Here is a 12,499-nt window from a genome sequence, read left to right as displayed (position 1 = left end):
AACTGAAGAAACTGAGGCATAGAGAGGTTAAGAAACTTGTCCAAAATCACATAGCTAGGGAGTGTCTAAGGCAGAATTTGAACTCAGGTCTTCTTGATTCTAAGTCCTGTTCTCTATCCAATATGCCAACTCAATGATCACTAAAAGAAAAATTAACGGGAGCAGGAGAATTATAAAAGAAGCAGGGGGAAGTGTGGTGGAGTGGGAGAAGGAGAAAAAGAGAAAGAAAAAATGCAGGTCAGTCAGAATGCTGAACTTCTAAGTGATAGCTCTCCATTATTGTTGCATAGAACAGTGATGCATTGTCTATCCTGAACACAGTTGAATAGTTGGTTTCATGATTAAATATGGAAATGTTCAATTTTTTCAGCTTTTATCTTGATATTTAATGTTCCATGGGCATAACATTTTAACCTATCAATATTATATATATTTCAAAATAATATTTCAATAATAATATATTTCAAAATAATAATTTCAGAGAAATTCAATTGCTCTTTTTAGGATTATTCTCCTCTTTTCAATATAATATGGCATGATATGACATAATTATGACTTAATATGATTTAGTATAACATAATGTGACATGTGATACAATATATGATAAAATCCATTATGAACTTGATATGTTATATAATATATATCCAATAGATATTTATTAAACACTTTAGATATAACAATTTGTCAAACACTTTAGATATGCCAATTATACATTCTACCGAATGAGTTTATATTCTAAAATTTAGGTAACCATAATTATCACCCTTGCTGTTGCTCTTTAGATAATGCAGATCACATTTCAAAGTGATCTTATTTGAACCTCACCACAAACCCATGAGTTTAGTTACTACAAATAACTAACACCCATTTATAAAAGAGGAAACTGAGTCTATTACCCATGATCACTAAGCCATGATGGGAGCTGAGAAGAACCCTTTCTTTCTTTTTTTTTTTTAGTTTTTGCAAGACAAATGGGATTATGTGGCTTGCCCCCCAAGGCCACATAGCTAGGTAATTATTAAGTGTCTAAGGTCAGATTTGAACTCAGGTACTCCTGATTCCAGGGCCAGTGTTCTATCCACTGCTCCACCTAGCTGCCCCAAGAACCTTTTCTTACAAAGCACTTGTAACTTAAAAACAAACAAATCAACAAACCAAATTTCAGCTAATTTAAATAGAATTCTTATTTTTATTTAAAAATCACAACTGTTTAATTTCCAAACAGAATCTTCATTATGTCTAATGCTGAACCCTTGAATGTTTTACCTCTGATATTTGTGCAGATTCCATCAGACAAGTTTATGTTATTTCATATATATTCGAATTTAGAATGCAGATCACATATTTTTTCCTGATCTTTTCCCGCTCCTTCTCCTCATTTCTTCTACTCCCTCCTCCTTCCCCCCACTAAACAACTGAACAAAGTTACTGTTGGAATAAACCATGAGCATCTGAACATGGTTGACATCGATTTTAGATTCTTAAATAGTTGTTCACTACAATTCTGATGAGAACCAGAGCAACAAGAAACAATGCAAAGAGAACCTGGCCTGGAGTGAAAGGGGGCTGGGTGGGAATTCTAGTTCATACCCTTACTGACTCAAAAACCTTGAATTGTTTTACTTTCCCTGCTTTGTAAAATGAAAGGGCTGCCCATGATGATGATGATGATGATGATGATGATGATGATGATGATACACATTTATAGAGCATTTTGAGATTTGCACAATGCTTTCTAATAATTCCTTGATGTGGTATAGAAAGGACTAGAATTAGTATCCAGAAAACATAACCATTCCAAAGACACTTACTAGCTATGTGACCCTGAGCAAATAATTGAATCCCTTGGGGTTTCCATCAGTTTCCTCTTTTATAAAATAAAGGAGTTGGCCTGGATTGCCTCTGGGTCCCTTCCAGGTCTCAGTCTATGACTCTGTGGTGGTTGTTATTCCCCCTTTGTTGAATTGTGTGTAAGGCAAGTAGCATCTATAAATATGGTATCTTGAGGGACCTGCAGTTTCTGGTTAGAGTCACTGAACGGAACCAAAATAAGCATTAGTTACAGCAAGCAAGTCGTTTTCATAAAATGGGCTGCACTGGCCAATGGGGAGCTCTGTTCATCCAATTTAGACCATAATTTCGTGTTGATTTTCCAATAGTTCATTCACAGTCTCTCATTGATTTGAAGGCGAGAGAAGAAGACGTTTTTGAAGTCAGAAATCAGGAAAGTCTTCCAGAGCTTGGAGCCAGTGTGTCCCAGTGGTGTCAAACACTACTCTCTTCTACACAAAAGGCTGCTGTCTGAGGGTTTCATTTGTTTATTTTTTAAAAAGTAAATTTAGATCTTGGAAAAAAAAGAAAAACAGCAGGCTGGCAATTTTCTCTACAATGCAGGTACAGGGGAGGCAGCCTGGGTTGGTTTTGCATTCAGAAAAGTAGAGTTCATATCCCGGTTCTGCCATTGACAACACAATGACTTTGGCTAAGTTAGCCTATCAGGACCCCAGGTTCCTCTTCCATAAAAAAAACTAAAATAAAATCGGACCTGATGACCCCATATAGAACTTTCAACTTCATATCTATGATTTTATTGTCTGGGTGACTTAAGTCATCACTTGACTGCTACTGGGCCTCAGTTTCCTTCTCTGTGACATGGGGGAGTTGTTCTGATCCCCCTTGTTTGTACTTTCAGCTCTAAATCTAAATCACAAGATTTTATGATCTTTGCATATAATAAATATAATGATAGAAAAGACATCGGCAGCAGCAGCAGCATTGTCATGACCATTATTATTTTGCTGACTCATTATAATGTGGTACTGACTCTTGCTTCTGAAATCCCATAACATGTTCAGTAAATGACTTTGAGCACAGTCCCAATAACAGACTGCATCTGCTTTCCAAAGGCCAGCTTCCCGAAGCCCAGGGAAGTTCACTACTCATAGACAGACTGTTCATTTGATGGTGAAGTTTCTTGGTCTTAGTAACCAATAAAGTAAAGAAAAATAAAATCTGAAAAAAGCAAAATAGTGCATGGAAAAACCCGATGATATAATGTCAGGATAAAGAGGTAAGAAATATATTGCTGCTCTTGTTGTGTCCAGTACTTCCTGACCCTATGAACCATACTGTCCATGGGGTCTTCTTGGTAAAAATACTGGAGTGGCCTCAATTCCCTTCTCTAGTGGAGTGACATGAATATATGCTAAGTGACTTTTCCCTAATTCCCCTTAATAACTCATGATGGATCATTCCATTGTTCATGAATTTATCTATTTTTTCCCTGAATTTTTAATGTTCTCTGCTTCTCCGACTTATTGAGATAATTTCTTTTTCGTTCCCTTAACCTTGGGGAAAGGATGACTTGGTGGAGGACTCAATTTGCCAGACATCTTTGGAGTGAGGCTTTTTATCTTTTTTTTTTTTATCAGCAAGATCCTTCTCTTTGAGCACAAGAGGGCACTGGTGAGATACCCGAAGAGATGGGAAATGGATCCATCATCCTTTGATCAGCTCATGTCAATAATAGGAAATTTCTAACTTCACTAAAGACATGAAATATAGGTATGACCTCTAGTTCAATGCTTTCCCTTTCTAGTAGGTTCCTGAGAGGAAAAAGTGTGGCATGGAGTAAGGATAATTTTAAGGCTTAGATTGGGTTTTCTACCCTTATATGACTGACTATGACCAAGTGACTTCACTTCTTTGGGAATTACTTTGTTTTACCACAGTGTTTATCACATAATGGATCCTTAATGAACGTTTGCTTAATTGAATGGATTTGAAGCTGTGAATGAGGGGAAGTTGATAATCTCTGTGTTCCCTTCTGAATCATAGAGGTTAGTTAGCATTTAGAATATATGCTGACTATGGAGAGTGAATATCCCATTTTCCAAGAATTACCTTGCTTCTCCCCCTTATCTATCAAAATCTGCCTCAGATCAACAAGACTCATTTTGAATTTCATCCCATTTAGCTATCCTTCCATGTTGAAACAGGTCTTATAAAACTTCCAATAGGGCTTTTGATGGAATATCACAAAGAGGCCTTGCTCTGGTCTCTGAACCACTGGTTCAATGATCAGGGGTATATAAAAGGAGATGATAAAAAAGTTCCCTAAATGACAATTGAGTTGGAACTTAGCAGATGCATAAAAGGAATGGTTTTCCTACTCTTGAATTTAAGAGTGATAACTGTTTTGAGCCATCTAAAGAGATGTGGATGCAGAGGGGCAGTTGGCTGAAATCTTGTATCCAGGTTGTCATGGACCGCAAATACATGGTTCCTTTTTGTTTGCTCTTAGGTGAATGCATATCTTTAGTATATGTTCAAATGATCTTGGGAAGCTTTTGAAGGTCAGGAGGAAATAGACTATAGCATGGGATTATCCCCTGATATGATGATGATGATGATGATGATGATGATGATGATGATGATGATGGCAGAATCTGTTGAGTTTAGACTTACCAGTCAATGAGGGAGAGGATTTTTGGTAATCTCCCATTGTAAACCCCTTAGTCATGTATGACTAAAAGAATGTTTGCTGACAGGAATGACTGAACATGCTCTAAGAAGAGGAGGGGAAACCTACTCACCTGAAAGATTGACATGACTATGTGGAATGAAAAGTTTTAAAATATAAAGAACTAGTGAAAGAAATCAAAATCATAGAGGAATAGGAAGTAGCATCAAATCCCCATCATTCTGTCTGCGACTGGAAATGTCTCACAGATGCTTTCAGAGAGTCTTGAGTAGATGAGTCTGTATCCAATATTTCATTCAATTATAAAAATTGTTCTTTTTATCCTCATGAGTACATAGAACATTAAACATAAAATAATAATAATGGGAGAATGACTTATCCCATGGGCCATTATTAAAATTAGAATTTTATCTTCTTTTGCTAATTCACTTACTTGTCCCAATGAATACTCCTGCCCAGAGAACCATCTTTAATAACAATGGATTTTAAAATGAGATAAAATCACTAGGCTAAAAAAAAAGGTTTGACCTTATAAATAGTGTTTCACATACGATCTCTCTGTCTCTTCAAAGAGCTGGAAAAGAGGCAATCCCATATAACTTCCTTGAGGTTAAACTTGATCATTATAATTTTACAAGTTTAAGCTCAATTGTTTGTGTTCTTTCCATTTTATATAGTCAGTATTTTTATTTTTTTATTATATATTTATTCTCTGTTCTACTTACTTTACTTTATGCATCATTTTTATAGCATATTCCCTCTTATTCAAATACTTATTTATCTGATTCCTCCATCCAGTCCTTTCTACTCCAAATAGTGTTGCTATGAATATTTTGATATTGTAGGGAAGTCTTTATTTTACATTGATCTCAGAGGGTATACAACTAAAATAACATCTCCAAGACAAAAGATATCAACATTCATTTTGATAATTTGTTCATAATTTCTTATTTGTTTGCAGAATGATTGGAACAAATTCACTTCATCAAAAATATTGACTAACCTATTTTGTCATATTTTGTAATTTTTTCAGAGTTGTTTTGATTTTTGACTTAAATATTTTGAATGTGGTCACTTGATTATTAAAGTTTCCAATTCCTTTTTTGAAAATTTTTATTCATATTCTTTGGCCAACTATCTGTTGATGGATAGCTTTTAGTCTTAATTTTTTGTTGCTCTCTATGTTTTATATATTAGACGTTTATCATTTTTTATGAATTTTCCCCCCTTAGTCCTTCTCTTTCATCTTCAGAACAGCGTTTGAGAGTACCTCACTCTTTATTGATTTTCTTTGGATTGGTTTTATTCATTCAAAAGCATTTCAAAATCCATACATATAAAATTATCTTTAATTTTTATAATCACCTCGATATCACATTTAATTAAAATTAATCCTTTTATGGGGCAGCTAGATGGTGCAGTGGATACAGCACCAGCCCTGGAGTCAGGAGTACCTGGGTTCAAATCCGGCCTCAGACACTTAGTAATTGCCTAGCTGTGTGGCCTTGGGCAAACCACTTAACCCCATTTACCTTGCAAAAAAAAGACTAAATAAAAAAAATTATCCTTTAGCCGTGACTGTGAATGGTACATGATCTAATATTCTAATATTTTTGTGCTATGATCTTCTATAGTAAGATCATATATCTATTGTGCTTTATGGTATAAGGTGGTAGTCTAGTCCTAATTTTTGTCAGTTTTCCCAGCAATTCCTGTAAGGTAGGGAATTCTTTCCTGGGTAATTATCTTTTGGGGTTTATCGAGCATAATGTATTTGCTTTCAAATTTTTCTGATTCTTCATTTCCATCTTTCCCATTGATAACCTTTCTAGGTTTTTAAACAAGTACTGAATAGGTTTTGATTATTATTGATTTATAATATAATTTCAAGTCTGGAAATATTACTCCTTCATTTCTAATTTTCTGGGTTATTTTCTTTGATATTCTAGAATCTAGGTATGCTTTCAAATTAATTTTATGATTATTGCTATTTTTAGCACTATAAACTACTCCTGGATAGTTGGACTTGTATAGCACTAAAGTAAATTAATTTGGTAATATTCTTATTATAATGATTCAGTCCAATCATGAACACTGAATATCTCCATATTTATTAAAGCTAGTATTTCTTTATTTAAGGAGCAGTTTGTACTTTTAACTACATAGGCTTTGGTTACTTGAGTAGATTTACTTCCAGATATTTTATGCATTTTGTAATTATTTCAAAAGATACTTCTCCTTCTAGAATTATCTATAGTATATTGTTCTTGCTTTACATAACTGATATTCCTTTAGTGTCATTCTTAAATATGAATTCTATCTACTGTAACATGAGAAAAGTGAGATTATCTGCAATAATTTGTTGTTTTTAAGTCGTGTTCAGCTCTTTCTGACCCCAATTGGGGTTTTCTTGGCAAAGATACTGGTGTGGTTTCCTCTTACCATCTCAGCTCATTTTACAGATAAGGAAACTGAGGCAAATGGAATTAAATAGGTTGCTCAGGATAATGCAGGTAGTAAAGGGCTGGAGCCAGATTTAAAATCAGGAAGATGAGTCTGACTCCAGACCTGAAAATCTAGCAGCCCTCAAAAGTTATTTATTGATATTTATATAATACTTTAAATTATTCAAAGTTCTTTATATGCATTTTGTCAAAAGAACCCCATCATCTGTTATCCCAACCTTTGACTACCTGCCTATTTGGGCTCTGAATTTCTACCTTGTGTTTTGTTTTCATTTGAGTCTTTAAAGGAGATAAATTTTCTCGGGTTTTTGATATTTTTATAAAGCTCAGAAGCCAAAAATGAAAGAAAAAGATTTTCAGAATTTTATAAACTTTGAAATCATGCTTTTAGAAACTACAAGTCTTCAATGCTTCTTAGTATAGTGCCTGGCCCAAAGGAAATACTTAAGAAAAATGTTACCCTAGTAACAGTGGAAGAGACTAAACAGTTAATAGTTAAATTCAAATGAGAACTAGTGAGCAGGAAGTATATGTATCTTTATCCGATGAGTTCCTTTAAATAATTTCTTAAATTAATAATAATAATATTAATAACAATGATGATGATGATGATGATGATGCTGATGCTGATCTTTTTGTAGCACTTATGTGCCATCTACTGTCCCAGCACTGTGGTCCCATGCTTTGCTGAGCTTCGAGGATGCTTCATGTTAGAAGTCATTTTAGTGACTTAGGTGGTCAAGATAAATTCTAGTACCCTTCTCATTAACCTTTCACATTTTAAACATATTTTTAAGGCGATTTTTCCCCCTGAACAAAATAAAATTCATTTCCAAATGAATGACTCCATATGTCTTTCTAGGGTGATAGGGACTTTTTAGCCTCCTTTTTTAAAGGGGAAAAATGTGGTATACCATGAACCTTTGAGGAGTAGTTCACATTTGTACAGGATGTGGGTAGCGACTCATAGGAAGGAACTTAGTGTTCTATCCATGGGGCTTGGCCCCACCATCAGAATCTTGACTTTTTTTTAAATGGTCATTTAAGAATTACACGTGTTTTAACGTGCTGCTGCCTTGTCCAATAGTTCTTTGAAAGTGTCTCGGAGGTCTCTTGTTCTGTAGATCCCGAAGGGCTCTTTGACAAAGGGGAAAATGGACACCAGGCTCTTAACAAAATACCAGAGTGGAAAAAAAAAAAGGATTTTCAGTCTTGGGGAGGGCCCTTAATGCCCATGAGTAGCCCAGGGGCTCTCATAATTCAAACCTTGCAGAGCATCAAGAATTACCATTACTTCAACTTGGAAATCTCTGTATTATAAGCTGTGTGACCTGGGCAAAGCACTTAGCCTATTTGTGTTTCCATTTCTTCATCTACAAAATGGGGATAATAATAGTGTTTACTTCCCAGAAATATTTTGAGGATTAAAATGAGATAATATAAGGCTTTGTCATAAGTGTGCTAGCTATCATCCTTATCATCATTATTAATATATACACATATTTTAAAAAAGAAAAATCTCCATTATTTAAGGAAACAAATAGCATATTGGAAATAGCACTGGATTTGGATTTGGCATCTGGGTTCAAGTCCTGTCTTTATCCCAGTGCCTATGTGACTTTGGGCAAATCCTCCAACCATGCAAGGGCTCAGTTTCTTCATCTGTCAAAATAAGGGTTTTAGATTAGCTGGCCTATAAGATTCTACCTAACTCTAATGTACCTTCAACCATCTGGCATTTTTCAGTTATTCAGTAGATACTACCTATGATTACTATTAAAATTATTCTAAGGTCTCTTTTTCTTTAAATCTATGTTCCTCTGATCTCAGTTACTGCAACATGAAACATTTGTGTCAGAGATAGATTAAAAATCCAAGATACCAAAGGTTGAAGTTTTGGGAATATTACCCTGGATTAAAAAGTAAGGCTGTTGAATCTCTTTTTCTGCAGTTTTATAAATGATAGATACCTATCTCCACTCAGGTGCCAGCCTTTCAGATAATCCTGTCTATTTTATGTGGTGGGGATTTTATCTTGACATTTTCATTATATTTTAATTAGATTGGGTTATAGTTTGTCATTTAATTTACTGATGTTATGCCATTTTGCTTCACTGACTAATCAAAAATTTTAAAGGAAATAAATATAAATTCTTTCATTAGTTTATTTTTCTAAAAAAAATTAAATGGATCTGCCTTTTCTCTTTTCTCCAGTAGCACACTATATTTGAGGATGAATTTGAGTCATCTTCCCAGGTTTAATTTCCTACTGCTCCCTTGTGGTCACTCAAATGTATTGTCCAGATAGTACCCTGCCCCCTCCCCTTCTAGGTACTATAAAAGTAGGGGAAAAAACAAGAATCTTCATACCTAGTCATCCAGTATCTGCTTGATAATTCAGTCCTTCACATTTGAACACCAATCACCAAAATATGGTATGGCAGAATGTCTTTTTAAAACTTTTTTCCTTTTTGTTTTACTGAATATTCTTTTATTTTGCTGTTTGATTCATGGAACAAAAAGAAGGAAAAAAGAAAAGAAAATTCTCTACTGCACAAAACTCATCGATATCTTCTTATTAAATTATTATTATTTCTTATTATTAAAAATATCCAATCAGCATTCATTCTGTACAGTTAGCATAAGGCCAGAGTTGAAATGCTTCTGGCTAATCTGGAGGTAGAATAATGTAATTCCCAGCTTGTTTTCTCACTCAAGTCGTGGGAATGTAAGTGGCGTCTGCCTAAGTCTAGTCACTATAATTTAAAACAGTTCCATTTTTTGAAAAGGCCCTATCTGTATAATATGAGCAAAGTCAAATGGCACTGAAAAATCCAGCTGTTCTGCTTCTCTGTGGGGAAGAACTGGAAATAAGGGACTCCCCAACTTTGCACCCACTTTAGGTGTCTATTGGTGAATTGGAATTCCAGATTGAACTACATGATGTCAATCATCTGACAAATTTTTATTTAACAGCATTATGCACAAGGCAATGTTATCAATTTTGTTTTGTACCCTGCCGATACCAAAAAAAAAAAACCCAGACCAAATGCCAAAAATATGGTTCTTGCCTTCAAGTAGCTTACATTCTAATGGGTAGGACATACTTATACACTTTAATTAAACTTGGATCTTGACATGAATTGTTATGGCTTTATCTATACAAAAATAGGTGGTTGGGGAAAAATTTTGAGCAGAGATTGGTCACACAGATGGTTGTTATCACATAGAATGAGGGCAGCCTTAGGCCAATTGTTTGGCAAAATCAAAATCAAGTTACAGTTCATATTGTGATGTCAGCAATAGATGTTAGAAGAAAAGAAAAGACAATAATGAAACACCTAAATTGTATTGATCAGAGCAATTCTGGACCAAACCAAATGTTTAGGTCAGATTCTGTGGGAGGGGGCAACTTGGTAATGGTAAGAATGTTAGAAATGGAAGCTGGAACCCTTAGGTGAAATTCTACTCTGTTCTGTAGCCTTTTCTAAGGTTGGATAAGTCCCTTGATCTTTGGGTCTTAGTTTACATATATGTAAAAGTAAAGGAATGGTCTAGATGACTCTAACACTCTCTGGGGCAAGTTCAATACCTCCCAAAGGTGTCTAGCCTCTCAGAAGAAAACACCCAGAGGTTCGTGGCTCAATCCTGCCTTAATATTAATCCAAACTATTGAGTGACTCCTGGAGCACTTACATGCCTCTTTAGAGTCAGGAATACCTGGGTTCAATACCCCATCTCTGACAAATTCTTTGTGTACAAAGACAAATGAGTTAATGTCAATGACCCTCAAAATTTTATTTAATTCTATAAATTGTAGATGAGTTATATCTGCACTAGTGGAAGGAGTTTCCCTACAGGGACTTCTTGACATGGATAAAATATTAGATCTGAATCACATATCCCTCAAAAAAGCACTTTAGTGATAACATTCTTGAAAAATATTGTTCTCTGGGTAGCAGGGATCACCTGAGGTTTCAGTGATCAAAGATGGTTTGAAGAGAAAGCTAGGGTCCATTAAATCTAGAGACAACCTGGTAGCTTAATGAATAGAGCACTGAACTGAGTCAGGAAAACCTGAATTCAAATTTAGCCTCAGATTATTTCTAACTATGTGATCTTGGACAAGTTAGTTAACCTTTGCTTGAAATGGAGACAATGTTAGCACCAACCTCCCATTTGTGAGGATCAAATGAGATCACATTTGTAAAGGACTTAATTAACACAGAGCACTTAATAAATGGATGTTCTTTCCTTCTGTACTCTAGCAAAGAAAACCAGGGGAAATGTGCAGGGAAAATACCAAAAAATATGGATGGAGAAACCTTTAAATAAATGTCTAAGGAAACATCTTTTAGAATGAGAGGAGAGGTCCTAGAGACTCAGGGTACAAGCTCCCCTTCCAGTGACTGATTAGAGCTCACTATATGGCTAGGGAAGCTACCTACAAAGGAGGGAGCCGGAGGGAGGGAGCAGGTCACAGTGTAGCTCTGAGTGTGATGGACCAGACACATGGACTCACAGGGCCATTTGATGGCACTCCAGGTCAAGTCCTCTTGATAACTTGGTGCTAAAGGAATACTGCTGTGAGCCTTCTCTTTATTTTGTCATTGTGGTGTCAAACTCCACTGTCCTGTCTAATGCCAATGAAAACAAAGATTGACCATTACTCCTGGACTTTCTCAAATTTCTCATAATTGTATAATGTCACCAAAAGTCTTGTTCTCTCTCTCTTTTTCATATAATGAACAGCAGTAAATACATTTAGAAAACCCCAGGGAAGGAAACAAGTATTTACTAAGCATCTATTCTGCTGGACTGGGTTAAGTGCTCTTCAAAAATATTATTTCATGTGCTCTCTTCTGCAACACATATATTAAAATTGGAATGATTCAGACAAGATTACCATGGCCCCTGTCCAAGGATGACATGCAAATTCAAGAACAATATTTCATTTGATCCTCATGATTACCACCAGAAGGCTGGTGATGTTATCCCCAGTTTACACATAAAGAAACAGAGACAGGCATTATATGACTTACCCAGGGTCACAAAGTCAGAAAAATGTTTGAGGTTTTCCTGACTCCAGCCCCAGGTCTGTATCTATGGCTCCACCTAACAATCTCAGGAAGGAGAAGAAATCTGTGCAATCATAGATCTTCAGAGATGGAAAGGATCTGAACTAACATGTTTGCCAAAGCTATCATGTTATATATGAGAAACTTAAGGAGAGATGAAATCATTTGCTAAAGGTCATATAGACAGCAGATGTCCAAACTGGAATTCAAGCCCAATTCTCCTGACTCCAAATCCCAGGGGAGGGAAGATAGTAACAGTAGATCTAAGGATCAGGAAAAGGAGTGGTAGTGGTATCTAAGAGTTGGCAGGTTATAGAGAGAAGTTGAAAAGTTCCATGAGGTTCCAAGTGGCACCAAAGCTTGTCTGAGAATTTGAGATTTATTTCTGTGTATACACTAAGACTTCTGGTTCTTTTAGAAATGAAGCCAAGCACTGGTGTCTTTGAAACATTACCTTTTCTTTTCAAAAGCTC

General features: G+C 35.5%; 1 non-coding gene across 1 annotated transcript; it reads left to right on the top strand.

Annotated features, from left to right (window-relative positions):
• Window positions 1–11,800: 11,800 nt before the first annotated feature.
• On the top strand, window positions 11,801–11,907 carry LOC141492370 (U6 spliceosomal RNA). The gene has a single exon (XR_012469859.1). It is a non-coding gene; the product is annotated as a U6 spliceosomal RNA (small nuclear RNA).
• Window positions 11,908–12,499: the final 592 nt, after the last annotated feature.

The sequence above is a fragment of the Macrotis lagotis genome, chromosome 6 (genome assembly GCF_037893015.1).
Source record: "Macrotis lagotis isolate mMagLag1 chromosome 6, bilby.v1.9.chrom.fasta, whole genome shotgun sequence".
Taxonomy (NCBI): domain Eukaryota; kingdom Metazoa; phylum Chordata; class Mammalia; order Peramelemorphia; family Peramelidae; genus Macrotis; species Macrotis lagotis.
This window is presented reverse-complemented; position numbering and strand designations above follow the sequence as displayed.